Genomic DNA, 26,217 nt, shown 5'->3' with positions numbered 1-26,217 from the left:
AATAAAAATAATAAAAAGCAATACAGTTGCTTAGTGTGAAAAGAGGTGATGATGGTTAGGATGTATTTATGTATATATTTAAAAGATCTTTTCATAGGGGCACCTGGGTGGCTCAGTCAGTTAAATGTCCATCTCCTGATTTCTGCTCAGGTCATGATCTCAGGGTTGTGAGATCGAGCTCCGAGGTGGGCTCCACACTGGGCATGGGACCTGCCTAAGATTCTCTCTCTCCCTTTCCCTCTGCCCCCTCCCCTCCTCCCATGCTCATGCGGTGTGCTCTCTCTCTCTCTCTCAAAAAAAAGATCTTTTCACAATTGCATGCCACTTGCTTGCTCTGGTGATCATCCAGAGCTAAGTCTAAGAAATTCTTATATGTGTTACAGATTTAAAGAGCTACAGAATCACTGATGTAGTCAATGTTAAAAGGTCAATTTGACTAAAATATTTGTTATTTTATTGGTTGATTTGATATCATAATATTAGATCTGGACATGGCCAAATATGTTGATGTGGTCTGTCCAGAAAAGGAATCTGTGAGAATCAATACAACCGCTATTCATCACCAAGACAGGTTACTGCGGCTGTATTTACAGACTTAGTGATGAATGAGGAAGAATAAAGGGCTTCAGTGACAAGTATTCATGCAGAATTCTTAGTTTGCTCAGTACAGATACCCACTGTGGCTACTAACACTCATCTTCTGGCCTTGCTATTTCATCTGTCCTTTTCCCTTTAATTTTCCTTGGTCCTATCTAAGGGTACTCAGTTACCTCCTTTTCTAGTTCTAGTTCTAGTTCTACCTCCTTATTTCTAGTTCTGCCACCCAGACTTATTTCTTTATTCTGGCTCACCTGTTCACAGCTGCAGGATCTAATAGGCAACATTTTACAACTGGATCCTGCTGGGGCCAATGAATCTCCTTCATAGCAAATTGCCTAAGTATTTGCGTAGGGATTTTTTTTAAAACCCGTTTCTTTTAACAATATCTCTAGCTTTTCCATGTTGTCCCATTGCAAAGAGGATCATACAACCAACCTCTAGCTTCCAGACTCTCCATATACCTGGCTTTATCTGTGGCTATTTCTTAGGCTACAGTCCTAACATTACCTTCAGGACTTTCAAAAAGAAATAATACTCTTTTGTTATTGTCTAAAAATGATTTCAGTATTAAGCTGTTCAAGATATATTGTCCATTTAGTTAGAAATATTTGAGGTACTAACCCCTAGAAGTAATTCAGCAATGTATATATAGATAAATTCTATGCAAATAAGCAACAGTTTGGTATGAGAAATGTTTCAATGATAATCTTCCTAATGGCTACACACATATTTGGCCAAGGTAAACTTACCTTCTTTACATGTATTTAAATGAATATATTAGAATGAGCATATTTAAATGAAAATGTTTTTAATAAAAGAGGACTAACCCTAGCAAAAGCTTTTATAGGAAAAGAATCTCTTTGCAATGGCAGCTACTTAAGGACCAATCCAGGATTTCTAGAAAGAGAGCATTTTCACATATTTGAAGGCCTACAGTATGTCTTGCCCCAGCTCCAATAGTCACAGCAGATCCTCTTTCCAGACTTACTCTACAACCCTGCCACCTTCTCTCATTTTGATTCAATTCTGACTTTTTCTTAGCTATTCCTAACTATGCCCGCACAATCACATTCAGCAGTGGTTTTTCCTGAACAGGTCTCCCTGATATGCAATGTAGAACTTATTTGGCATTATGCTAGTACATAATTTCTATTTTCAGCGGTAACCATTCCTTCATATTTTTGGAGTATATTGGATGTATGCATATGCCTCCTATATTGTTTAATAGGTGGCAGAATTACTAATCATGTGTACAAGATTACAGCTCATTATAGGGTAGAGAATATTTGTATTCATGTCAGCTCTAAGAAATAAGTGAAAATCTTTTTCTCAGTAGGAAGTGAGTTTAGTTCATTTTTTCTGGCAAGAAAACTTAATCTGAGAACTATATTACAAAAGAGAGGCCAGTGATTAACTCTTGCAATAATCTTCTATTGCCTCTGGCAGCACGTGAGAATTAAGGGGAGAATGGATTCCTCAAATATCGAATGCATTAAGAAAGAAGGAAATGGTGTGAAAGGCGGTGGGAAGAACAAAGCACTCTTTCTTTAACGATTATTTCTTACAAAAAGAGGCAGGAAGTAGTCACAGTAACAAGAGCTATTTCCTCTCATTTGGGGATCAAAAACCATGCAGTCTACATTCAAAGATATATGAGGCCAAACCTTCCCATTGAAAGCAATGGCACTGGGGGAGTGAGGCAGAATTTTGACAGGGTGGAAAAATATTCTAGGAAGGAAAGGGGAGGTTGAGTTCTCTGCATAATCTACAGAATAAGACCAGACCCTATCCTAGGAGCTCCCACTTCACCCAAAGTTCCCAAGTCATGCTCCAAAAGAACCCAGTTTGAACTGATGATCAAGGGATCTCCCTGCTACTTTATTTCATAAAACCATAAGATTAGGGTTTGGTTTAAAGTTAGAATTTGATTTAATATTGAGATAGAAGAGAATATTGGAACTGAAGTTAGATATTTGGAAATATTATTATTCTTAGAAATCTGACTTTATGGAGTCCATCACACTTCTTTTGGAATTGATTTTAGGGTGCCTGGGTGGCGTTAAGTGTCTGCTTTCAGCTCAGGTCATGATCCCAGAGTCCTGGGATGGAGTCCCGCATTGGGCTCCCTGCTCAGCAGGAAGTCTGCTTCTTCCTCTACCCCTCCCCCCCTGATTTTAACAATATCTCTAGCTTTTCCATGTTGTCCCATTGCAAAGAGGATCATACAACCAACCTCTAGCTTCCAGACTCTCCATATACCTGGCTTTATCTGTGGCTATTTCTTAGGCTACAGTCCTAACATTACCTTCAGGACTTTCAAAAAGAAATAATACTCTTTCTCTCTCAAGCTCTCTCTCTCTCTCTCAAATGAACAAAATCTTTAAAAAAAAAAAAAAAACTGTTCAACAGTCTACACTTTACTGTGGCTTAGGAAAGAATCAAGAATTTAATCAGAATTTTATATGGCTTTCGTTACTGTTCATATACATAAGAATAAGAGAAGGTGAGTACAAATGTCAAAGAACAAATTGTGTGTCTTGTATTCTTTCCCTAAAAGGAAATTTGCTTTTAGAACTAATTGTGAATATCAGAGTTCACTTTAATGAATGAGTTTACCTTAACCTATTAAAGCTGGCTTATGGGAAAACTGCTCTCTCTGCTATATCTAACACTCTACACACACATCTCTACACACACACCATCGAGTGATGGCTTGCTCAAACTTCAGTTATTGGATGCTTGAAATTAGAACAAATTGTGGGATTTGGCAAAATGACCAAACCTACATAAATGTTAGCAAAGGTCAAAATTTGTTCTCCTTTGCTTACCAATCTTTTATGATGATCGATTAGCACTTAGGGCTACTTTATGTATCCACAGAATTTTAAAGCTCAGAAATGTAAATAGAGACCCCAAAATATTAAATTGCTTTCCTCAATATTACATTTTCCCTTAAAAAAATGCCCCATTCTCACTTTAACTTACCATAAAATATTTCTTATCAATGTTTTCCACTCTTACAAAAAAAGTTTCATATTTTAATATCATTGTTTATTTGCTTGCTTAAATAAATTTTAGTAAAATTTAATAACAATGCAAGCCCAAAATTCTATGCTTAAATCCACAGAACTAAGTGTCTTTCAAAAAGAAACAAAGTTTTGTTCTGAATGACCATGTATTTAGAATTTTTTCACTAATTTAGTGGTTACTCCAATTTTATTATAATATTAATTTTACAAGTTTCTTCCAGAACAATATTCCATTCCATTTACTTCTCAAAAACTTCTTATTAATATTAAATTTTTAAGCATTAGAAAACCTGTTGCAATACCACATGGAAAGTTTTCATTCAAAATAATTTAAATTTTAAAGATGATCAGATTGATATATGAGTTAATAATTGGAAAATAATTCTTTTCTTCTAAACTATTATTTTAAGCCCAATAAAAAACACCTTTTCCTTATTTAGGGACTATTAGAACTTTTTTAAAATAGCAAAGAAAAATCAGAAAATCTTCACTGGTCTATTAATGACCTTTTCAATAATCACTTTTTAATCTTTTATATTTTTGATATCTGGAAAAATAATCAGAATTATAAAAATTCAAGCTATAAAAATTTAAGCCTGATTATCTGTGTTTTCAGATTCTTTGAAATTTGTTCTCAATTATATGAAGTTCTCTAACATAGCACCTGAGGTTTAATACAGTTTTATTTAATTCTGTGGCCTTAAATTCCTAATGATTGACTATGAGAATTGATAATATGGAGTGGGTGATATACAAAATAAAAATATTCATGTCGTTTTAAGAACAACAAACAAATAAGCTTACCTCCCAGTTTGACATCCGAAATGTATTAAAAAGTCACCATTAACTTCAGTCTACAGTGAAGATATTAATCACCCATCTCTCAAAGTATTTACTCATTACTCCCAAATCTCAAATCTTCTGTTGCTTTCTCCATAACTTTCTGCCCATTCACATACTCTTACTCTTCCATGTCCATGCATATACTGTCACTCCACTCCTGCCCACTATACTCACCATGCAGAGACTCTCTTTTCTTAATATCCACCAGTGGAGTCTTTTTTGGCTTAGAATCTGTGCCAACATGTCTTCACACTCCTTAAAAGGTGCTTATCAATACTGCTCCAGATCTAATCATGTTGTATCTTCATCCATCACCTAGGCCAACAACAAAACTCCAGGAGTCAAGGAAACAAATACAAAAACCTTCCTGAGTGAGGAGGATGGAAATTTTAAATAGTTATATATAATATTTGCCCCCCCACACACAAATATAAATCACTACTTAACACAGTAGGTCATTTTCTATAAGATCATTAACAGTATATTACTAAATATTTGACTCTTTTAAAAACTGTTCCATTTACACTCTTCAGAACAAAGCTTACTTCTACTTTACATTTTTCCCTTGAGATATCAAATATGCAGTTTAGTGGATTTTTTCCCCTGTTAGCATTTGTTTATGATTTTTATATAATACCTCTTCCATTCTGGCATAAAGCCAGTAGCATCTTCTGCCTGTCCTCTTTTCTTCAGAACACCTCAGGCATTGGGAGTGTAGAGGAAAAAAATGAAGTATAAATTGTGCCCTGACTGACTGAATTATAAACTGTGTTCCCTTGACAGGTTTCAGTTTGAGTTCCTCCTGCTTCTAGGACTGCAGTGGCTGACTCACCTTGCTTGGGAAAGTCAAGTCTCCCATGATGAATAATAATCACAAGTAAAAGAGACCATCATTAAGATAGCATTTCCACTGGTGAAGAATTGTCTGAACCTCTGGCCAGAAGGCTGGTTTGGAACTGACTCAAAGATAGTCCTATTGCTGAATTATTACTTAAAATAGCTATTCTACAGAAGGTGTTCCTCAGAGACATCACCAAATACTGACCCAGCCTACTCCTGCTTAGCTTAGCCCAACAGGTTCAGTATTTCAGTTGTATTGCCTTAGCTGGGAAGAAAATCATCCTTACCTTCTCTTAACGTATTAACAGTAATGGAAACACACTCCTGTCACCTCTTCTCAGCAGTTCAAGATGAAGTTATTCTTTCAAAAGCCACTGTTGACTGGTTGACCCTTGTCTGTTTTAGCTGCCAATCGTGACAAGAAAACTTTTCAAGTGGTATGTGATAAAGTTGTCCTAATAAAGCATTGTGCAGAGATGAGCATTAATAAAATGTTTGATAATAGTGTTTCCTGAGATTGATGCAGGTCATGGCTACTGGCAAAAGATATTTTAAGTTATTTGGAAGAAATTGACTTAACATTGAAATTTCAGCAGAGCCAGCAATGACAGTATAGGAAGATTTGTGGTCTGACAGAAAAAAGATAGGGCACTGAAGGGGAAGATAAGGGGAGGATCTAAATCAGATATGAGAGACTAAGGTGAGTTTCCCCAATGTAGTCATGTAAAAACTAGAATCTGAAGGGTGAACAGGATTTAGCCAAGTAGAGAGGTAAGGGAAATACTTTTATTGATGATCCCTCCCTCTGTTCTCAAGTAAAAAGTTATGAGAGGGCAGAAAAGTGACGAAATCAATTGGCTCTTAGAAATATCCAGATAGTCTATATCAGAACTGTGACAACAGAAATCATTACAGGTCACTGTACGTACATTGGTTACAAATTCTGAGAGATACCCAGTGTCAGAAATAGAAACCCACTAGCATCACCAGGCCATTGGGACTACAAGGAATAAATAATAAATACCTAAGTCAAAGGGCCAAACTCATCAGCTTTGAAATTGAACTAAAACTCATCCTTCCCCATAGAAAGAGCCACCTAATTAGAGGTTGCTTTGCTACCAGTTGCTCCCATCAAGCTGACCACAAGAGAAAGAACAGTTTACCTTCCCCACAACCTAAACACAAGCTACATTGTCAGTCATGAACTAAATTCTTTTAGAGCCAACTGCATACCATCCTGGTGCAGATTTTAAGGACTAGGCCTGTTTACCTCATTCTAGAACCAAAGGTTGTACCTCCTATCTATTATCTCTCAACATATTACCCTCCTGTTTTGCCCAGTCATATGACCGATGAAGCTTTCATAAAAGTTGACAATGAAATAGAAGAGGTTCAGTCAATTCTATACAATTTATCCTTTGCTAAACTAATATTATCTTCAAACTTATCAAGTTGTTTTTCTTTCCTGTTTGACCTACTTCATAAATTTTCACATAAAGTGAAATTGATATCATTCTATAAATAAATATATTGTTTTAATATGCTCTGAATGAAATACAGAAAGAAAAATTCCTTTTGATGTCTTTGAGTATTAAAAATCGACAATTACAGGTAGGTACTCATTGCTGGTACCAATCTGTAATATGTAACAGAGGTAAAACTTGATTCTACACATTGAGATGGTAGACAAATTGCTGAGAACTAGAGAAAAAAATATTACAATAAGCAATTAATATGACATGGATGTCAAGGGAGAATTGTGCACAACAGAAAGTTTTATCTGTACAAAATGACCTACTTCATATAAAATAAAATTAATTTACTGCAAGAGAGAATGTCAGGCGATATGAAATACCTATTCATCCTATGCAACCTACTTTTGCTGTGAGCTTCTCTGGCTGATTCTTAGAGAAACTAGAGCATGTAGTCACACTAGTTTTAGTACATGTGCTATAGAAGAATATGTGCAATTTTTATTGTGATATTTAAGTACTGCCTTTTTGCATTGAAGATTATATTTAATAGGCAGGATGTAAAAGAATAATTTCTAAACAGTTTGTCATGTTTTAGCAATTGTGAACGATGCAAATCACTCAAATTATACCTAGTGATTAGAGTATGTCTATTTCATGCCTCTATCACTCTGTTCATGGTCTTTCCACCATCAGAAATGCCTCATACTACATCTCTGTGGTTCCAAATCTTAGCGACCTATCCCTAGATCCCTTAACTACTTATCTCTGTGAGTTTCTCCATAAAAATACCCCTGATCCCTCAGCTGGAAGGAATTCCCCCATCCCTAAACTCCCACAGCACTGCATCTCCATCACCCTGAAAACAGCACTCACCAGTTTTCATCCTGTTCTGTAGTCACTTGTCTGTCTCAGAATCTTTCTTCAAAGAAGGAGCTTTAGTTATTTGTATATTTAAACAAAAAGTATTTATTGCAGGGACAAATGAATGACATTTGCTTAAGATAATCTCTAGGAAAACATGAACCTGAAACACCTATACATTTTTATCCTGGCCATGAAAAGCAACGGACAAAAATAAATAAGAAAGATTTCTTTCAACATAATTTTTGAATTAAGCAGTCAATCATCAAACCTTAGATGGTCTAAACAAACCTGAGCAGTTCCAGACATCTGCCACCAGGTGAGGCCACACAAATATCACAAAATCTCCTTTACAGGTTCCTGGATATGCAATGAGAATAAAAGCACGGAGGTGGCAGGCATGCAATCAATACAATGACTTTAGAGACCCACTTACACTCATTTTTCTCAGATCTACCCAACTCTCATAACACAAGCAATTAATTATGCAGCTTCCAAGAAACTAAATGTAGCCCCTGCTAACAAAATGGCTAGGGACTTGAATTTTTAGGTCATTCTTAAAGAAAGGCAAGAGACAGAGGTAGAGATTCTAAAAGTTTCCAAAAGTTTTATTGTTTTAGATTTCATATTAAATTTACACTCTATCTTGAGCTGATTCTGTATGAGGTATAAAGTAGAAATCACAGTTTATTTTTATTTCAGATTTTTAACTAACCCAGAACCATGTGTTGAATGACCATCCTTCTCCCTCTGCATTATCATGTCGCCTTTGTCATGAATCAGCAGATAATATAGGTGTGGTTACTTTCTGAAAACTATTCTGCTTCATCCCTGTATTTGTCTATCTTTCTGTTAATACCTCAGTCTTAACTGCTATTGTTAAATAATAAAATTTGCATCTGGTTTATAAATCCTCCAGCTTTGTTCTTATCCAAGATTGCCTTGTTTATTCATGGCCCTTGATTTTCCATGAAAACAGAAATAGCTTGTTGATTTTCACCAGAAAAACCTGCCAGAAATTTGATTGGAGTCTATTGGGGAAATTTACTTCTTTAAGATATTGATACTTCAATTCCATTGACATATGTCATTCCATGATCAAATTATTAGTTAGGCATGGATTGTGGCCAATACTCGCTCCCAACATCCTTGTTTGACTATAACTGTAAAGGTTTGGAAATACAAGTATTCAATTTCCAAGTGTCCTTTACAGCTGAGAATGCCATGTGACATAGTTCTGGCTTATGGGACACAAAAGGAAGACTAAAGAGGCTTGTATACTCTTAATAAAAGGAGGGAAATGTGACTGGTACATTTTCTTCTTTCTTTTACCTTAAATACATCACTATCCAAAGAAATTACCAACTAAAATGAACTTAAGCCAGTTGCTGCCTACTTTCAAGCTATTTGCCTGGAAAAAAGAACTCATTTACTTAAGTTACGATTAGTTTTCTGTTTCTCATAGCAGAAACCACTGCTAAGAAATATTAATGTATTTTTTAAAAAGAAAAAAGCACCAGATTAGAATACTGTGCTTTCTTTCCATGTAGGAAGTCAGTAATAACTAAAAATGCTTATCAAAAATTAATTAGGAAGCTTTCAGTCTACTATAAATTATGAATATTAAAGATGTCATCTAAGCAATATTATTTTTCTTGATTATGTGTAAAATCTGTATGCATTAAAACTTTTAAAAATGTCAATTCTTAAGGTAGAATAATGTTTTGCTTGTCCCCCAAAAAGGAGCTATAATACCTTCTTCTCCTCACTAAAAGTTACAGGGGTTATTCCCAATGGCTGTTTGATTAAGACAACTAAAGCAAAAAGCTAATGGTTGGTAAACAATGGTTTTACTTTAAATATTTGCTCATTGAGTTAATGGTTTTCCAACTATAAATGACTACCTTTGCCTTCAAATGATTTGAAAGTATTAACATTTTGAAACATTCCAAACTATCTTTTATTTGCTTACATTTCATAACTAGATGCAAATAACAAGGTATTTTTGAAGTAATTTCAAATAGCACCTTATTTGGCTTTCTTTTCTGAAGCAGGACAGGCATCTGCTAAATCAAAAGTAAAATATGTCCAAGGATGATTAATATGTAGTTTATAGATAAGAACTTATATTTATTTTAAAAGTTACACCAGAGTCACCACTCCTGGACAAAGAATTCTTTTCTCAGAATTCTTGGATCCATTTTTAAAATTTCTCTAAGTACCATTTCATGCTTATATGGAACCACCCTGTCTCAACTTGAGTCAATAAAAGATCATTGTTTATTATGACTCAGAAGGCAGTTTTTCAGAGTAGTACTAAGAAATTGAACTCTAAACTTCTCTATCTACTCTACACTCACCTCAATACCAACACCTGTGATTAGTTTCAAAAGAGTCCTAGAGAGAGTATATTATTTAAGCACAATTTTCCACAATTGCCATATAAAATAAAAAAATAAATAAAATAAAAGCAGACAACCTATTGCTGGTGGTGATTTATACCATATTCTTTACTAGAGAATATACATTCATAGTATAAATCTTCATTATTAATTTTTCAGAGAGAAATAGTTCCCTTGAGTGATGTGAAAGGATTGGTCCATAGTTTCTTTTTATTTGACAAAGATAAAGTCCTCTAAAATGTGACTCTTGCCCACGGCTTATTCATCTGATCTTTTCAGTATTATGATTGCAGCCCACTGTATACTGTTTTGGTTATTCTACCACAAGTTTAAAAATAAAGAGTTATTGAAAAGCCCAAAAGAGGGGCTCCTGGGTGGCTCAGTTGGTTAAGTGTCTGCCTTTGGCTCAGGTCATGATCAGGGTCCTGGGATCAAGCCCTACATTAGCTCCCTGCTCAGTGGGGAGCCTGCTTCCCCCTCTCCCTCTGCCTGCCACTCCCCCCCCCAACTTGTGCATGCGCTCTCCCTCTCTCTAATGAATAAATAAGATCTTAAAAAAAAAAAAAGCTCAAAAGATTTCCTAATAAGCTAATATGCTAGAGAGCTATAATAATACCTAATGCCCAGGTACATTACACTGAAGAAAATAAGAAATCATCCCTTTCTTCTCCTCTCACCAAGAGCCCTTCTCCACTAATGCTTCTCCTTTTCTTCCTAATTTTTGGAGCTTATAATTCATTCCTTAAAGTTAATTTGGCTTTGATTAAAGACTAGATTACAAATGATTATAGGGACTACGTAGATAATGTATTGTGAATTAAAATTTGTGATAAAATAGAGGGCACATGTCGTATCCAAAGAAGGCAACATCCAGAGAATTATATTTAGGGGAATTAAGGATAATTTGCTAGAACTTCTGATTTTTCAGAAGTCATAATCGAGGTATTTTAGTGAAATAATTTCAATTTTAAATTCTAGCAACTAATTCCAATTCAACAAGAAACAAACAACTATAGTATGCAGGATCATATCTGTTGGATTAAATAATATGCGTTTGTTGATGCAGTGTTCAAATTCTTCTGTGCTATACAGACATAAGCAGTGAAATGTATGCAATCATGTCATTCTTTGTCTCTTCCTACCTATTAAGATGTTTGTTTTTCTGATAAAGCAGAAAAACCCCTCAGTTTCTACCTGTTGACAAGAAAATTTTAAATCCTGTATCATGTATACTTTATAGCCTTGGTTCCCAACTAGGAGTCATTTTGCCAGTTAGGGGACATTTGGCAATGTCTTGGGACATTTTTGGTTGTCACAATGGGGAATAGATGTGCTACTGGTGTCTAGTGAGTAGAAGAATCTAGGGATGCCATTAATCATCTTAAGATGCCACATAAATAAATAAAATCTTTAAAAAAAAAAAAAAAGGTGCCTGGGTGGTTCAGTTGGTTAAGCAACTGCCTTCAGCTCAGGTCATGATCCTGGAGTCCCAGGATCGAGTCCCACATCGGGCTCCCTGCTCAGCAGGGAGTATGCTTCTCCCTCTGACCCTCTCCCCTCTCATGCTCTCTCTCTCTCTTTCTCTCTCTCTCTCACATAAGTAAATAAAATCTTAAAAAAAAAAAATATCATCTTAAGATGCACAGGACAGTTCCACAGCAAAGACTTATCTGGCCCTAAATGTCAATAGGACTGAGTTTAAGAAATTCAGGCTTACAATATCACCGATATTCTTAATACTTCCTAAAATTCTCATGGAAGTTTAATGTATGAGAAAAACCTTTTAAAAATATTCATAAAGAGGTATGAGAGGACTTAAGAGGTGTAGGATAAGAGAGGAATGGATCCCAGTGTCGAGTGTTTTAATTTTATTCCACTTCTCCATCGGTCAAAACCAATCTGGAATAGAGTGTTTTATCTCAATTTTATTATTCTCATTACCCCTCATGGTAGAAATATTTTAGAAAAAGAAGAACAGGAAGAAGGAAAAATCATTCCTATTATTTATTTTTCTCTTCCTTAAGCTGAGGTGTTTTAAAGTCTTTGATTCTTCCGCCATGTTTAGAGCTCATGCTGTTCTATTTAGGTGTTCAGTTTACTATAATTACTAATAATGGATAGCCAAAATAACAATCTATATTTTCAGTGATTTTTTAATGGTGAATCAGTCTTTATTTTTATCTTCCTTAGACTTTTCCATTTTTACTTACTTTCATATCCTTTAACTGAAGAGTTGGAGATTAATTCCAAAAGGGTTAAGCATGCTAAAATAAACAGTCTACATACTCAAACTGGAATGTTATTGTAGCAGGCTAAATTAGTTCATTTTTATGTATTTCCCATCTTCTGGGTTACCATGTAACGGTTAGGGAACTTAAGTTTTACTAATAAAAATATATTTAGAAAATTTCCTGATGAATTAGCTCTCTGGATATATAACCAACAGGTGCGGGTCCAGGAGTGTTGCTCCTTTCTTGAGCTCAGTAATTATTTAATGGGGTAATTCCTTTACGTGAAAAGTTTCTTGTATTTTCTAATTCATAATCACTGCCAGTTATTTGCTTACATTTTCTATAGACATTTATATTGCATATCTCAGGGGTACTGGGTAGAGTTTTTGTAATATTTTTTAAGGTTTCAAGAGACCACTAGAGTGAGTCAGATTTTCTCAACAACTTCTTACAAGCATCAAATTCATTTAGACTGAGGAGTTAGTCACCTTGAAAATTTCAGTTCATCTTAATCTATGGCCAAATACACCCCCAATTTCACTCAATTTATCCTCTTCAACCAGGGCTGAGGAGGTTTAACATTTAAAATATCTATCAGTGCCTAGATATATTTTTGTTTGTCTTGTGTCAGTTTGGGTCTGTTAGCAGTATTTAATTGGATTTGCTGAACTTTTCACTTTTGCCAGTTCTTTTAGTGGAATTTTACAGATGCAGGATTTATGTGACTTCAGATTATTTGAATGTTAACTACAAACCCAAGAAACCCTGTATTTCAAAGTTAACTAAAGATTTCAGACTCCTCCATTTTTCTAAAATTGAAAGACTTTAAATTAGAAAAGTTTTATACTTTAGTCATATTGTAAATTATGAGAAGTTTTCTTACTTTGCAGCATGCAATCTCTAATATTAAAGAAATGATTAAAAATCAAGAGTTTTGTAAAATTGTTTTAGTAACATTAACAAATAATTATGCCAGTATATAGAGACAAATGGCCATTGAAAGGAGTTATGAATGGTTCTGGATGACTGAAGCTCCTTGAAACTTCTGAAAATATAGGGCTCACATGGATAATATAACTACATATTTGTTGCACAAATTTAGGAATACTAGAACTTTTTTCTTATTTCTTCAATCTCAAGGGCATTTACTTAGGATGAATACATGAATGTTATGTGTCATGCCATATAACCTTTGCAGGTAATATTATGGAGGGAAAACATGTCTTCACACATAATATCCCTTGGTGTTCTTTCTTTCCTTCCCTTCAGGAGACAATGTCACAAATTTACAAAGCTTCAGGTAAAAGGGACAATTTGTATGTTCATATATACAGCTTAATTAATTCTTAAATTATTGTGAATACCTAAGTATCTGACATTGAATACTCAAAAATTACCATTCACACTTAATTCAGCTTGGTTTATCTCCATTTAACAAAATTATTCTATTCAACCACTTTGAAAGTTTGATGTCCTGGGTATTTTTAACTAAAGGGCTGACCCAGTACTGCCTTTAGACCTAGACAAGTGGGGCCTCTGCCCTAGGCTGTCCACCTCAGAGGATGCATGCCTCTAAGAGCTTTCTTCAAAATGTTCTAAGTCATCCTGTCCCTGGGATGGTCCATGGCCTATAATGCCATCTGGGCAAAGTCCCATAGGCCAGACAGGGGGCCAGATGAGCCCTGGTGCCCATTTCTCTACTTGGGGCATTCTCTGACACTCTATCTGGTACATGGGCTCAACTGGATGCCCCAAGGAGCAGACTCACTCAACCTACGTAGTCTTCCCAGTTCTTCACGGTTGAGCTCCAGGTCTGGGAAGACAGTCTAGCAAGAAGATTGCTCCAGTTGCTCAGCAAGGTATTGCTTTTGCAGGATCTCAGAAAACTGAACCACCACACTGACTTGAGCGACTTTCACTCATATTGGACATAGAGTGAGTTCAGGGTTCTGGCTACTGATAGAAAACCACTGACCCTTGTCATTGAGTCATATGTATGGGCCCATGCATTAACCCTTCCCCTTGTTCCAACCATAGTGCTACCTCTAGTCTGTAGCACAAAATGGTGCCAGCGTTGGTGGTAGGTGACTTTTACTATGTGTGCCCTTGCTGCTGATAGCCAGGGAGATCAACTGAATGATAAGTGGCAGATGGCTGGTTTATACAGGCACACTCTGAATGCCCCTGTTAATCATTATCTGGAGAATGTACAGATCTCATTCTCTCTCTGTTATTTCCTGCAAACAAGATATGTAGAAAAACATGTTGTTCAATGTTTCAAGTCAGGGGCTTCAGGGGTGGCCAACCTGGGGCATCTCATTGGTAACACAGAATGTCTAGGTAGTGGGCTTTGATCTTGGAATGTTGGCTGTGAAAGGAGGGGGAAAGCTACAGAGAGTTGCTAGGCTAGTAGCTATCCTATGAAGCTTGCTGCATGTAGATTCCAGCAGCAGATGCTTCATCCAGTCTGCCTTTCCCAGACACCCTGTACATTAGTTCCTGCATTAATCCGACGTCCCCTTCTCCATCTCTGGGTCTTTTTTTCAGTCTCACTGGGTCATTGCTCAACCTTGGCTTAGAGTCTGCAGGAGTGCGGCTACACAACACTCCACCCCCTTAGCAGGCTTTGTGGTATATGTCAGGTGCCATCTCCCGTGAAAGCTTTAGAAGACTCTTGCTTACAACACCAATCTTTCTGAATGGTCCTCTCTTTTCTGATCAGTGTAGTAATATTATAATCTCCTGGGCCAGTCTTAAGCTATGCCAGACAGGGATGGATATTCTTCGAACTAATGATACTACTCTTGCTCTGTCCGTGAGTCTCTTGCCTATCCTGCCCACGGGTCACTGCTCCTATCTAGGAGACAGTATGTGGAAGGAGGAGAAGCAGTTAACACTGAAAGATCACCTTCTAGAAATGCAGTGAATGCAATGATTACAGCCAAAGAATAACATAGTTGAAAGATGTGTTATTCTACTTTTAGGCTACAAAATTTTGCATGATAAATTTAACAGGAAATGATTATTCTGATTTAACTTGCATACTCTGGGTAAGACTAACACTTATCATGGTCATCAATGAAATACAGCAACCACTGCTGAGGGAGTCATTGGAAGCCAATGTTCAGAGGCAACACAGCAAATGATGGCACATAATGAATACTGATAAAATCAGAATTATATAAAAGGCACAAGGAACTAACTACAGAGGCAAAAAGACCTGTATTATTTCAATACAAACGGGTTTCAAAGAGCCATAGCATGGTGAGATAGAACAGCACCGTTAACTTTTTTATCATGGTATGGTAGGAAGAAGTTAAGTGCATATTTTATTAGACGGGGAATACAAGACTAAGAGCAGATTCAAGAAGATGATTAGCTCCACTGTTGATTTATTGAGTGTTAGTTCTCCATGTAATGGACAAGTTGAAATGATCAGCAAGGATCTGGAGCCCAAGAAGGAGATCTGGCTTAAGGAGAGTGCTTGGTAAAGCATCAGCACGTGGATCTCTTTTTGTTGTGAAATATTGGGCAAATATCTCTTTAGGTATAAAATCTTTTGAGCCTACAGGAAATCCATTATTAAATGTTAGATAGGGTCGTGATCTCTCATGAAATCTATTTTCCAAATAAATAGATTAAAATTCATTAGTGAGAAATTAAAAAACACAGATGAACCACTAAAAATAGTAAACATCTATTCCAGTTTCTTTGGAAAAAAATATCCTTATATTTTCTTTGCTATTTTGATCTCCTAACTTCAACCAAATTTTATTTTATGAATGTTAATAGTCCTGGTTATGAAATGAGAAAAATGTCTGTAGGGCAATATTCAAGGGGTTGATGCTCTATTTAGCCAAGTTGTATCACAGTTCTTGACATGCTCTATGTTAATAGTATATGACATGGAGTTTTCTCCAACTATAGGATCTCTTCAAAGATTTTTAATAGGCCTGGGTGGTTCAGTTGGTTAAGCGTCTGCCTTTGGCTCAAGTCATGATCTCGGGGTCCTGGGATGGAGCCCCGCATCGGGCTCCCTGCTCAGTGGGAAGCCTGCCTCTCCCTCTCCCTCTGCCGCTCCCCCTGCTTGTGCTCTCTCTCACACTCTTTCTCTCTCAAATAAATAAAATCTTTAAAAAAAAAAAAAAAAGATTTTTAATAGGCCATTTGGTCCTATCCAAAAAAGCAAAGGAAGAATAATGTAAATCTAATACATGTGAGATTCTTGATGACATTAAATGTTTCCAGCCAAAATAGGTGCAAATCTCTAACATATGAGCATTATGAGGTTCAGCAAAACTTTTCAGATAAAAATGTTAATAAAAGCCAAGATGTAAATTGGTAGAGAAAGCAATTATTCACCCACCCTACCATCAGAGAGTAGTAACCTGGCAGGATGTGCATGCGCATGTGTATATATATGAAACACCGGTAGAAAATTGGGAAGAAAGCAGTAGAAAGAAACTGAGAAAAGGTGGTCAATGTTTCAGAATTGTTCTCAACTACTTACTGATAGGATCAAAGTAGAACCCTCCAGAGAAGCGGAACATCCTTTTTGCCTCTTGTGCTGGCCATTTAGGTAGACTTTAAATCCATGTTTTCTGATTTGGCTTCTGGTAAAACAAGCAAACAAACAAACAAAAACTTTTGGCTTTTAGAAACTTTGGCCTGGCATGACCTATCCATTCTTTCTATGGTCAGCATAGTCATTTTTATGCTGTCTGAAATAATTGTAACCATTCTGTCAACATTACTCATGGAAATATAAACTTATTGTGAATAAAATAATATTCTTTAAAAGGATATTCCCTGGGGTACCTGGATGGCTCAGTCGGTTAAGTGTTTGCCTTCGGCTCAGGTCATGATCCCAGGGTCCTGGGATGGAGCCCCATGTCTGGCTCCTTGCTCAGCGGGGAGCCTGCTTCTCCCTCTACCTGCCCCCTGCCTGTGCACTCTCTATCTCTCTCTCTCTGACAAATAAATAAATAAAATCTTTAAAAAAAAAAAAATTGAAAAAAAAGGATATTCCCTGACTAGCCACATTTTTAAACTTCTTTTAAATTAGGAATTAAGACTATAAGTACTAAAAAATAAATGTTATGACTGTTAGCCATCTGAATACATTGTAAATTTACTTACAGTACACACTACAAAGATATTTTTTTAAACAATATGCCCTATGACAATGACTAATTAGGTTAGTTGGACTTCCAGGAGTAGAAAGGAATTCTGAATGCAGTGAATGCAATGATTACAGCCATTATTCTTAAAAGATTGAAAACAATGGCCTTGGTGGATTACTTAAAGAAAATAAAATGCCCCTTTATTAAATTTAAGTGAACATTATCCAAGAAATCACTGTTCCAAGGAGAGCAATCCGAGGTTTCCTCATTGACATTTAAACAATGCCTTACAACATAACCAGAGTTGAGAAAATAATAGATTATGCCATATGTTCTTATTTAGTTCATGCCCCCAAAGGCCTAGAGAATGGGCATGATTTTATAAATTAAAACAAATGAAATAAATGTCTTGTACTTATAACTCTGTTACCTTTTAGAAAAAAAAAGAAAAGAAAAAAAAAAAAAGACTCAGTGCCAGGAGAGCCAGAGAATTAAGAGACCCCGTAAACGAAAGAACAGAAGGCTGTCTGCATCTTCACATTAAACAAACAGAACACAAGACAAACAACAACAGATTGTTTGCAGTTTAGCAAAACAGTTAAGTTATTGCAGTTTATCTGGGCGGACTGTATATAAAAATATTTGTAAGTCTCATCTTATTTTGATTATTAATGGGAAAATATGACAAAAACTTCCTCAATTTTCTCAAGAAATTGAATATATTTTTAAGAGCAAGATGTACAAATCTTGAAGATTTCCCTAAAATCTAATCTTATTTCAGCTTCTGCATGTATCCACAAATGCAAATACTTATGCCTTTTCTCCCTATAATCATCTGACTCTACACCAGCATGTGTATCTGAGCCCTGGCTGTGGGTCCCACACCTCTGGGAATCATAATTATGTTCTTCACAAGCTCTATCAGTTTTGTTTTTTAATTTTTTCACATACAGAGTCAGTCAAGTTTTCTAATTTACATACCATGAAAAAATCAATACAAAATTATATATATAGATTTCTTTTTCCTATTGACTTGCTAATCTTGTTCTTTTTTTTTTTTTCTACTTCCTCTGAGGAATTTGTATACTAAGTAGATTATAATTCTTAGGAGAGCTATCATCCCCAAGTTGGGACCAATATTGTATTGAATCAATTATGTTTCTTTCTTACTTAAATCCCATACAGTCAAGTGAAATTATTTACTTCTGGCCACCCAGTATAAGTCATTCAGGGAATCTCATGCTCTCCTTCACTGATTGTGGGCCTTGAAGGAAATTTATTTCTAGAGCTAGTGACATCAATGTGCACTTAACTTTTTTAATGTTCATAATTTTCACCCAAATTACTTCATAGAGCAGAGAAAACATTTCCGGGGAAAAAAAGACCCAGAAATTTCTACTTTAAAATAATTAACTTGCTTTTGGATCCTCAATAGTTCTATGATTTCATTTAATCACACTTTTAAATTACCCAGAAATAAAAAGCCATACTCAACAAGATGAGGCTCAAATCTATGTTAATAGAATCAAACCAAAGATTCAGGACTCCCAATCAGAATGTTTAAGCTACTCTACTCATTAAAGTTTTAGTCATTCAATTCATTCAACAGATTTCTCAAGCAGATATTATCCCAAGCCCGTGGGCTAGCTGCTTTCATACATTATCTACAACTCTCAATTCTCTGCTTCCAGTGGCACAGGACTGTATATATCAATACCCAGCATCCTGAAAGGAAGGAGAAATTCTGTTGTCTGATCCTGAAATAGAGGCAGCTGGAGAGGGAAACAAGAACAAGAAACCAGATTGTCTCACCTCTCCATAAATTCATACAGTGCTCTTTCTCCCTTAAAAAAAAAGAAATACAATATTCAAGCCAAAACCTAAGTGTGGAAGAATCGTAACTCAATTTTTTAAACCCCCTAATGCATAGGCACCAATGTCTGTGTTCTCCTCTTTGCTCTACCAGTTTTCCTGGTGGGTGTACCACACCACACGTGTGCTGTAAATGGGTTCCGGGTGTGATGAGGTTTGATCCTCTCATTTCTTAGGATAGCTGGCTATGGCCTGGTATGAGATGCCCACAGTTAGCTGCCTCTACAAATATTATAAATTTTTATGAATTCCATGACTTATAAAAGGAAGCACTGTTATACCCAACTGTCTCCATCTTCCTGAGCCAGTGAAAACAAACAGACTGACACTAACTGATCTCATGTTCTTCAAAATTATCTTCTAATAGCATAAACTTCATTCTCTGTGTCCCTCAGGGCTTTATTTAGTAATCCTAATACTAAAAATTTATCTCTTTTGTCATCTGCTTTTATGAGACAATAACTGTTGCTGACAGAATGGGAAAAGCCTTTGGAGGAACTCCCAGGATCAAAAAGATGTTGGTTAGTATATCACAATAATACCTTTCTATATTTACACAGGGTTTTCATCAAGAATCAATGATGGAGCACTGGGTGTTATATGCAAACAATGCATCATGGAACACTACATCAAAAACTAATGATGTACTGTATGGTGACTAACATTACATAATAATAAAAAAAGAATCAATGATAGTTAAAAAAATAACTATAATGTTTTCAAACTTGCTTCAGCAACACAAAACAATACAAAAAAACAAACAAACAAACAAATGGCTGGGAGGAGAGATGGGTTTATGGAAAAGAGACATGCCCAAGGGCAAGAGGAATAGCTGAGCTTTTTGTGAGACTAGACTCAAAATCACTCTCTCTATTTCCATTTTACCATTTGGTCTTCTGTCTAGATTTCAGATTCATTTTTCCTTCACTCTTCTTTCATGCACAAAATATTTCCCTAATTAACTCACTCTTATATACTTTGAAAGATAATTTTGCACCTCTTCTCTCTCAAAATCTCCAACACCCCTTCCCACATATTACTCTCAACGGAGAACCTTACCTCATAGTCACTGAAAAGTAGAAGTAACCAGAAAAGCACTTACACATTCTCCCTACCATCATACCTACCAAATGACCTGTGTCTATCTTCAGACACTCTGCTTTCATCCTTCTTATAATAGAGAAATTGTTCCCTGTCTATGGCCAACACCTTCATTAGTGGACTAGAACACTTCCCCCTCACATCTGCTCAAAGATGTCAGTTCTATAATTACCCTCTCTTTTGTGTCATTTTTTCCACTCTCTGCTAGATCATTCCATAGTCATACATACCTTTAAGTTACAATATTTTAAAATATCCATCTTAATAAAAAAAACCTTTGATCTACAATCCCCTTATAGTTTGTACTCTATTTCTCCACTCTTTTTTTTAAAAAAAAAAAAACCTCATTGTAGCAATTGTCTACATCTGCTGTCTTTATACTTCCTTGCTTCTTATTCACTCTTGAGTTCACCTTGCACATCTTCTTGTCCCCACTAATCCAGTAAAACTGCCCTTGTCAATCACTGTGCTGAACTCTAGACATATAACCTGAAGTCCACTCAGTGTATTCACTTCCATGTCTAATAGGAATCCCAAATTTCAGATGCTTACAACCACACTCTTGATTCTGTTGCCACTATAACCCCAAACTAACTTGCTTCCCCCACGAGTGTTCCTATTTCCATAAAGGTCACCACATTCACTTAGGAGATTCACCCAGTAAATCTGCTCTTTATTTAATACCTCATATCCAAACCAACAGTAAATCCTCTAAGCTTACTTTCAAAACATATTTTAAATCTAACCATCAGCACATCCACTACCACCTTACTGCTTGACCAGCGTTAACACCTTAAATGGTTTCCCTGTTTCCACTCTTTGTCACCCAAGATGATCTTTTGACAACATAAATCACTCCCCTACTTAAAACTCTTAAGAAGTTTTAACAGTGCCATTAGAAAAAATTCATAGAGCTTATCCTGACAAAGGATTTGGCTCCTGACTCTATCTCTAGTTTCATCTCTTATCTCACTCACATTAGTCCAACCAAACTGGTCTTCTTGCTTTTGAGCTTTCCTGCTTGCTGTTTTCCCTGCTTGGGTCATTATTCTCCAAGATAGCCAAAAGATTTGCTCCTTACTGAATGCCAGTCTTTGATCAAATGGCACCAGGTTAGAGTCAGTCCCTGACAATTTAAAATAATAACCCCCCTTTGCTATCTATCACCTTGCTCTGCTTTAATTTTCTTCACAACACTAATTTCTTAACATTATTTATGTATTTTTTTAGATTATTTATTTATTTGAGAGAAAAGATGCATGCACAAGGGAGATATATAGGTAGAGAGCCTGAGCAGGGGGAGGGGTAGAGGGAGAAGCAGACTCCCTTCTGAGCAAGGAGCCTGATGTGGGACTGGATCCTAGGACCCTGAGATCATGACTGAGCTAAAGGCAGATGCTTAACTGACTGAGCCACCCAGGTGCCCCAATTTATGTAATTATTTTAACAATCTACACATCCCAATAAATTAAGCATGTTTATTGACTGAAGTATTCTTGTCATCCTAGGGATAGTAGGTAGACAATCATTACTTGCCCATTGAAAGATTCACAGAAAATAGCCAACCTAGTACCACCCAGTTCAAATGCCAAATACAGTTTCATGAAGTCTCGGTGTCCCAATTCCATATCTCCAGGACAAAGAAGAAAATGGCCAGATTCATTCTGATCTCGCAGTTATACAGTCCATCAGCCATGGTGAAAGGGTGGTAACTAGGCCCCACAGTACACAGAGTTCGAGTTATGGAAGAATAATTTTAGAAAAAAAGGATGTGAGTAGGCAGGAAAATTAAAATACTTTGTCTTCACTTTCATCTATTCAACAAATATTTACTGAGTACCAACAGTGTGCCAAGAATCTGGAAAATAGGATACAACAGAAACTTGGCAAACAAGAACCTCTCTCTTATAAATTTTTCCTTTAGTGAAGGGAGCTCCAAGTATATATGGCACTCTAACCAATGATCCATGGATAGAAGAATCAGAGTAAATAAAATCGAGTTATTTTGTTTTGCCACATGCTGCACATATTTAAGTGTATTAATTATAATAAGAATACTTAAGAATTCTCACACCACTCCTTCATGAAGCAAATATTGAATCATTCTCACACTGGTCTTGATTATACATTTATAGATGTATTCTCAGTGAAAATTTTTGTTTCCTACATGTTATATATTAATAATTTATAAACATGAATCTTTTTTTTTTTTTTTTTAGAGATTTTATTTATTTGACAGAGAGAGATACAGCGAGAGAGGGAACACAAGCAGGGGGAGTGGGAGAGGGAGAAGCAGGCTTCCCGCGGAGCAGGGAGCCCGATGTGGGGCTCGATTCCAGGACCCTGGGATCATGACCTGAGCCGAAGGCAGACGCTTAACAACTGAGCCACCCAGGCGCCCCCTATAAACATGAATCTTTATTTCAAAAAGAATTCAGCTTTTTCAGTGTGTGGTATACCTGCATTTGACTCTTCCTCACAACCATTACTATAACATAACCACTCCTACATCTATTCTTTCTTAAATGGGTGTACCATGGGTTACATTCTTCACTCCTATATGGTGTTTATACTTTGTTTTGGTCAGCTCTGTTTGTTGACCTTGGATTTGAATGCTTTAGGACTTTCATTTTCAAAATTCATTATAGCCCACAACTCCCCATTATTCTACAGTGGTTTTCTCAAACTTGAGCATGAGTCAGAATTACCTGCAGAGCTTGTTAAAACACGTTCTGCTGGCCTCACCTCAAGTTTTTGATCTGCTAGGTCTTCAGTGAAACCCAAGTATTTGTACTAGTTACGAGTTCCCTATTTGATGCTTCTGCTCCTGATCCCAGGACTGCATTTTGACAACCATTGTCCTACACTACTTCTGCATTTACATTATTTGCCAAGCCCTACAGACATCTAAATTTGTGACCCATTGTAGCATATATGTCAAAAAACTATTTACTATAATTCTAACACATTTTTAACCTTTAATGAGAATCCCCACCTGGCCTGGGCTGTGATTACCACACATGGTGTTCTTTAAGGCTGGTTGGCCAGGACTTTTATGGGACTGTCTCATTAGGAACACAGAACTAAACCACACAAACTAGTTGTCTAATGTGAGGTTTCTTCTAAAAGGAATAGATAGTCTCATAGTCTTGGAGAAATATATACTGGGGTGCAAAAACTTGTGTTTATCACTTTTATCTTGATAATAAGTCCATCTTCAAGTAATGATAACATAGGTAGTATTGACAATCTTCCATGTTATTTCTCACTGTAATTATATATATATACATATACATATATACACACACGTATAATTGTACATGTATGTGTGTTTATCTCTCTAGTGGATACACACACACACACACACACACACACACACACACAGTGGTAGATAGACAGAAGTGAATGTATATATATTCACCAGAAGATTCACCATCTGTCTGTCCACCAGAGTGATTTCCATAGTAGACATGTTATTTTATTTTTTCTTATTTCTTTCCCTTACCTTCTTTACCTTACCTAAAGAATCATTACTGATTCCTCTTTTTTCAGCATCTACCTATTCTTCAAGACTCTGAAACACACTGCTTCCTGACTTGAACTCAGGGAGAATCTCACCTGTAGTTGTGATATGGAGCTGTTGCAGGTATGACATGAAAGGGTAACCACTATTATTTGTTTGGGATGTAGTATTATTTCAAAAGGGAAAAAGTATTTGACAGTTATAAAGCAAACTATGTTGCCAGAGAATTAACAAATTTCTGTGACTAAAGACCTAGAACCTTTTTTCTTTATGCTCTCTCTATAACTCGTTTGTTTATTCAAAAAAAATTGATATGTGAAAAATGTCAAAGCAGTAAGTATCCAAATAGATTTATGCTAATCATGATATTATTGATAAATATTTAACTTCCATATAGGTTGAATGGATCTTCGCTTCATAAGTTTAAAAGTCTTTTATGGAGCATCACTTAATTGATTTACTGTTAAATCATCAGAAATAACCAGCATCAGATTACAGAGATTTAAATTGTTAAAGATATTTACCTAAAGAAGCTAGCAAATTGTGTGTTTAGTTCCCTGTCTTAGTTACTTCACAAATAATTTGGCTGATTTTGTTTGTTTTGTTTTTTCCATTGTGTCCCTCAGTCTTACAGCACAGACTTGGGAACTGAGCTGAGAGTTGGTGTCATTGTTGGAAAAACTGGGGGATGGAAAGGACAGCCACCTTGGTCTCTGCCTTTAACTCTCAGACAGCAAGAAGTGGAGGTGATTCATTAAGACACACATTCCTCAAGGAAACTCCACCCTTTCTGTTGCCTTTGCCTGGAGCATGTTCACCCCGCTCCTTTCTTTGCCTGGTTAATATCGATACATTCTTTTTCTCTGGGTTCAGTCATCACAACTAATTAGGTCCAATCCCCAATTATATCCTCTCATTAACACCACTAAGCTGTTTTTTATTGCGCTTATCCCACTTGTATATATTCATTATTATGTTATCAAATAAATGCCTCCGTGCCCCCAGAGAGTGAATTTCCTACAGGCAATAGTGTGTTTTTGTTCACCAACACATTTCTGATAGTCACACCATGCCTGACAATCCAGTGGGTACTAAATCTGTGTATCTATGTTAATATCTATATATGTGTGTATGTGTTAAATGGATGAATATATGAAAATATCTTGCCTCATAGTCTTGGATCTGAATGCTTTAGGACTTTCATTTTCAAAATTCACTATAGCCCACAAACCTTTCAAACCTTTGGGTTGAAAGTTCCAAAATTATAATCATTAATGATTATGCAAATGAAATAAAGATTTTGTCCATTTGCTCCCAGCTAACATATGAAATATTATCTAGAAGCTTTTCCTGTCTATATAGGCAACTTATTAGGCCCTATCAGTCCAGGTGGCTCATTCGATTACATTTTAATTGAATGATAGGTGACAGAGTATGGCAATGCCCCTCAAAGCATATTGAAATGTGGCATGCACTGAGAGCCCAGGAGAGCAGCACGGACAGTGCAGGGCAAAGCTGACCATCTGATTTGGTAGAGCAAGCTCTGAAATAACGGAGAGGGCTGCCGGCCATAGAGGCTTGTCTAAGCCCAGCTCTACTGGATGCATACTCATCTCACAAATTTTTGCTCTTGTTAGCAGGACACTAACTAGTAAAGACTAATATAATATAATAGCTTAAAAAGGAAAATGAATGTGAGAGGACTTCTGACCCCCATTATAAAATCTTTAGCAATTTGTATTATTTGATTAGAGTCCACTGCAATTTTTGACTCCATTAAATAGCCACTGGCCCAGATAAAGAAGAAACTGGAAGTTCATGATTTCCTTCTTCAACAAGTAATAGAATAGCTTGATCTTGAGAAGTTTGGGAAGGATTGCTGGATCTTACCTTGTGGGTAAGAACAAACATGGTATTTTTTGTTAGCTTTCTAATACTGCGCAAGTAAAGACTTATTTGAATATCATGGTATAATGTCTTCAGTGGGTCAGATATCTAGAAAAGTTTGTTCACTTATAATATAATGTAAAAATATGTATTTTAACCATAAAATCTGTTTAAATACCCATAATTATTTCCCTATTTATCACATTTCAATGATGGAGTTTTCAAAAAAATTCCAGAAAAATTAATATGTACCTTGATATATTCAGAATAAAACATATTTTTATTTTCTTTCATCTGTGTTTTAGTATTGAAAAATAAAAAATAAGTGAACTGCCCGGCATTGTATGTATTTAGCATAATTATATGTTTGAATGCTTTATTGTGATAAGTTAACCAGGGATGATAAGACACTATCAAAAGTTAATAAAGC

At 36.0% G+C, this 26,217-nt stretch overlaps 1 long non-coding RNA gene across 1 annotated transcript in view; it reads right to left on the bottom strand.

The window, feature by feature from the left end:
- LOC118555492 (uncharacterized) overlaps window positions 1–26,217 on the bottom strand; it is a 31,946-nt gene that overhangs the window by 1,474 nt on the left and 4,255 nt on the right. Inside the window, exons 2-4 of the long non-coding RNA XR_013443009.1 lie at window positions 16,792–16,894; window positions 5,600–5,717; window positions 4,647–4,787 (exon numbers count right to left, since the gene is read on the bottom strand). This is a non-coding gene — a long non-coding RNA (uncharacterized LOC118555492). The remainder of the gene's footprint in view (window positions 1–4,646; window positions 4,788–5,599; window positions 5,718–16,791; window positions 16,895–26,217) is intronic.

This window comes from Halichoerus grypus, chromosome 12, assembly GCF_964656455.1.
Source record: "Halichoerus grypus chromosome 12, mHalGry1.hap1.1, whole genome shotgun sequence".
Lineage (NCBI taxonomy): Eukaryota > Metazoa > Chordata > Mammalia > Carnivora > Phocidae > Halichoerus > Halichoerus grypus.
The sequence above is the reverse complement of the archived record's forward strand: the minus strand, read 5'-3'. Positions and strand labels throughout refer to the sequence as shown.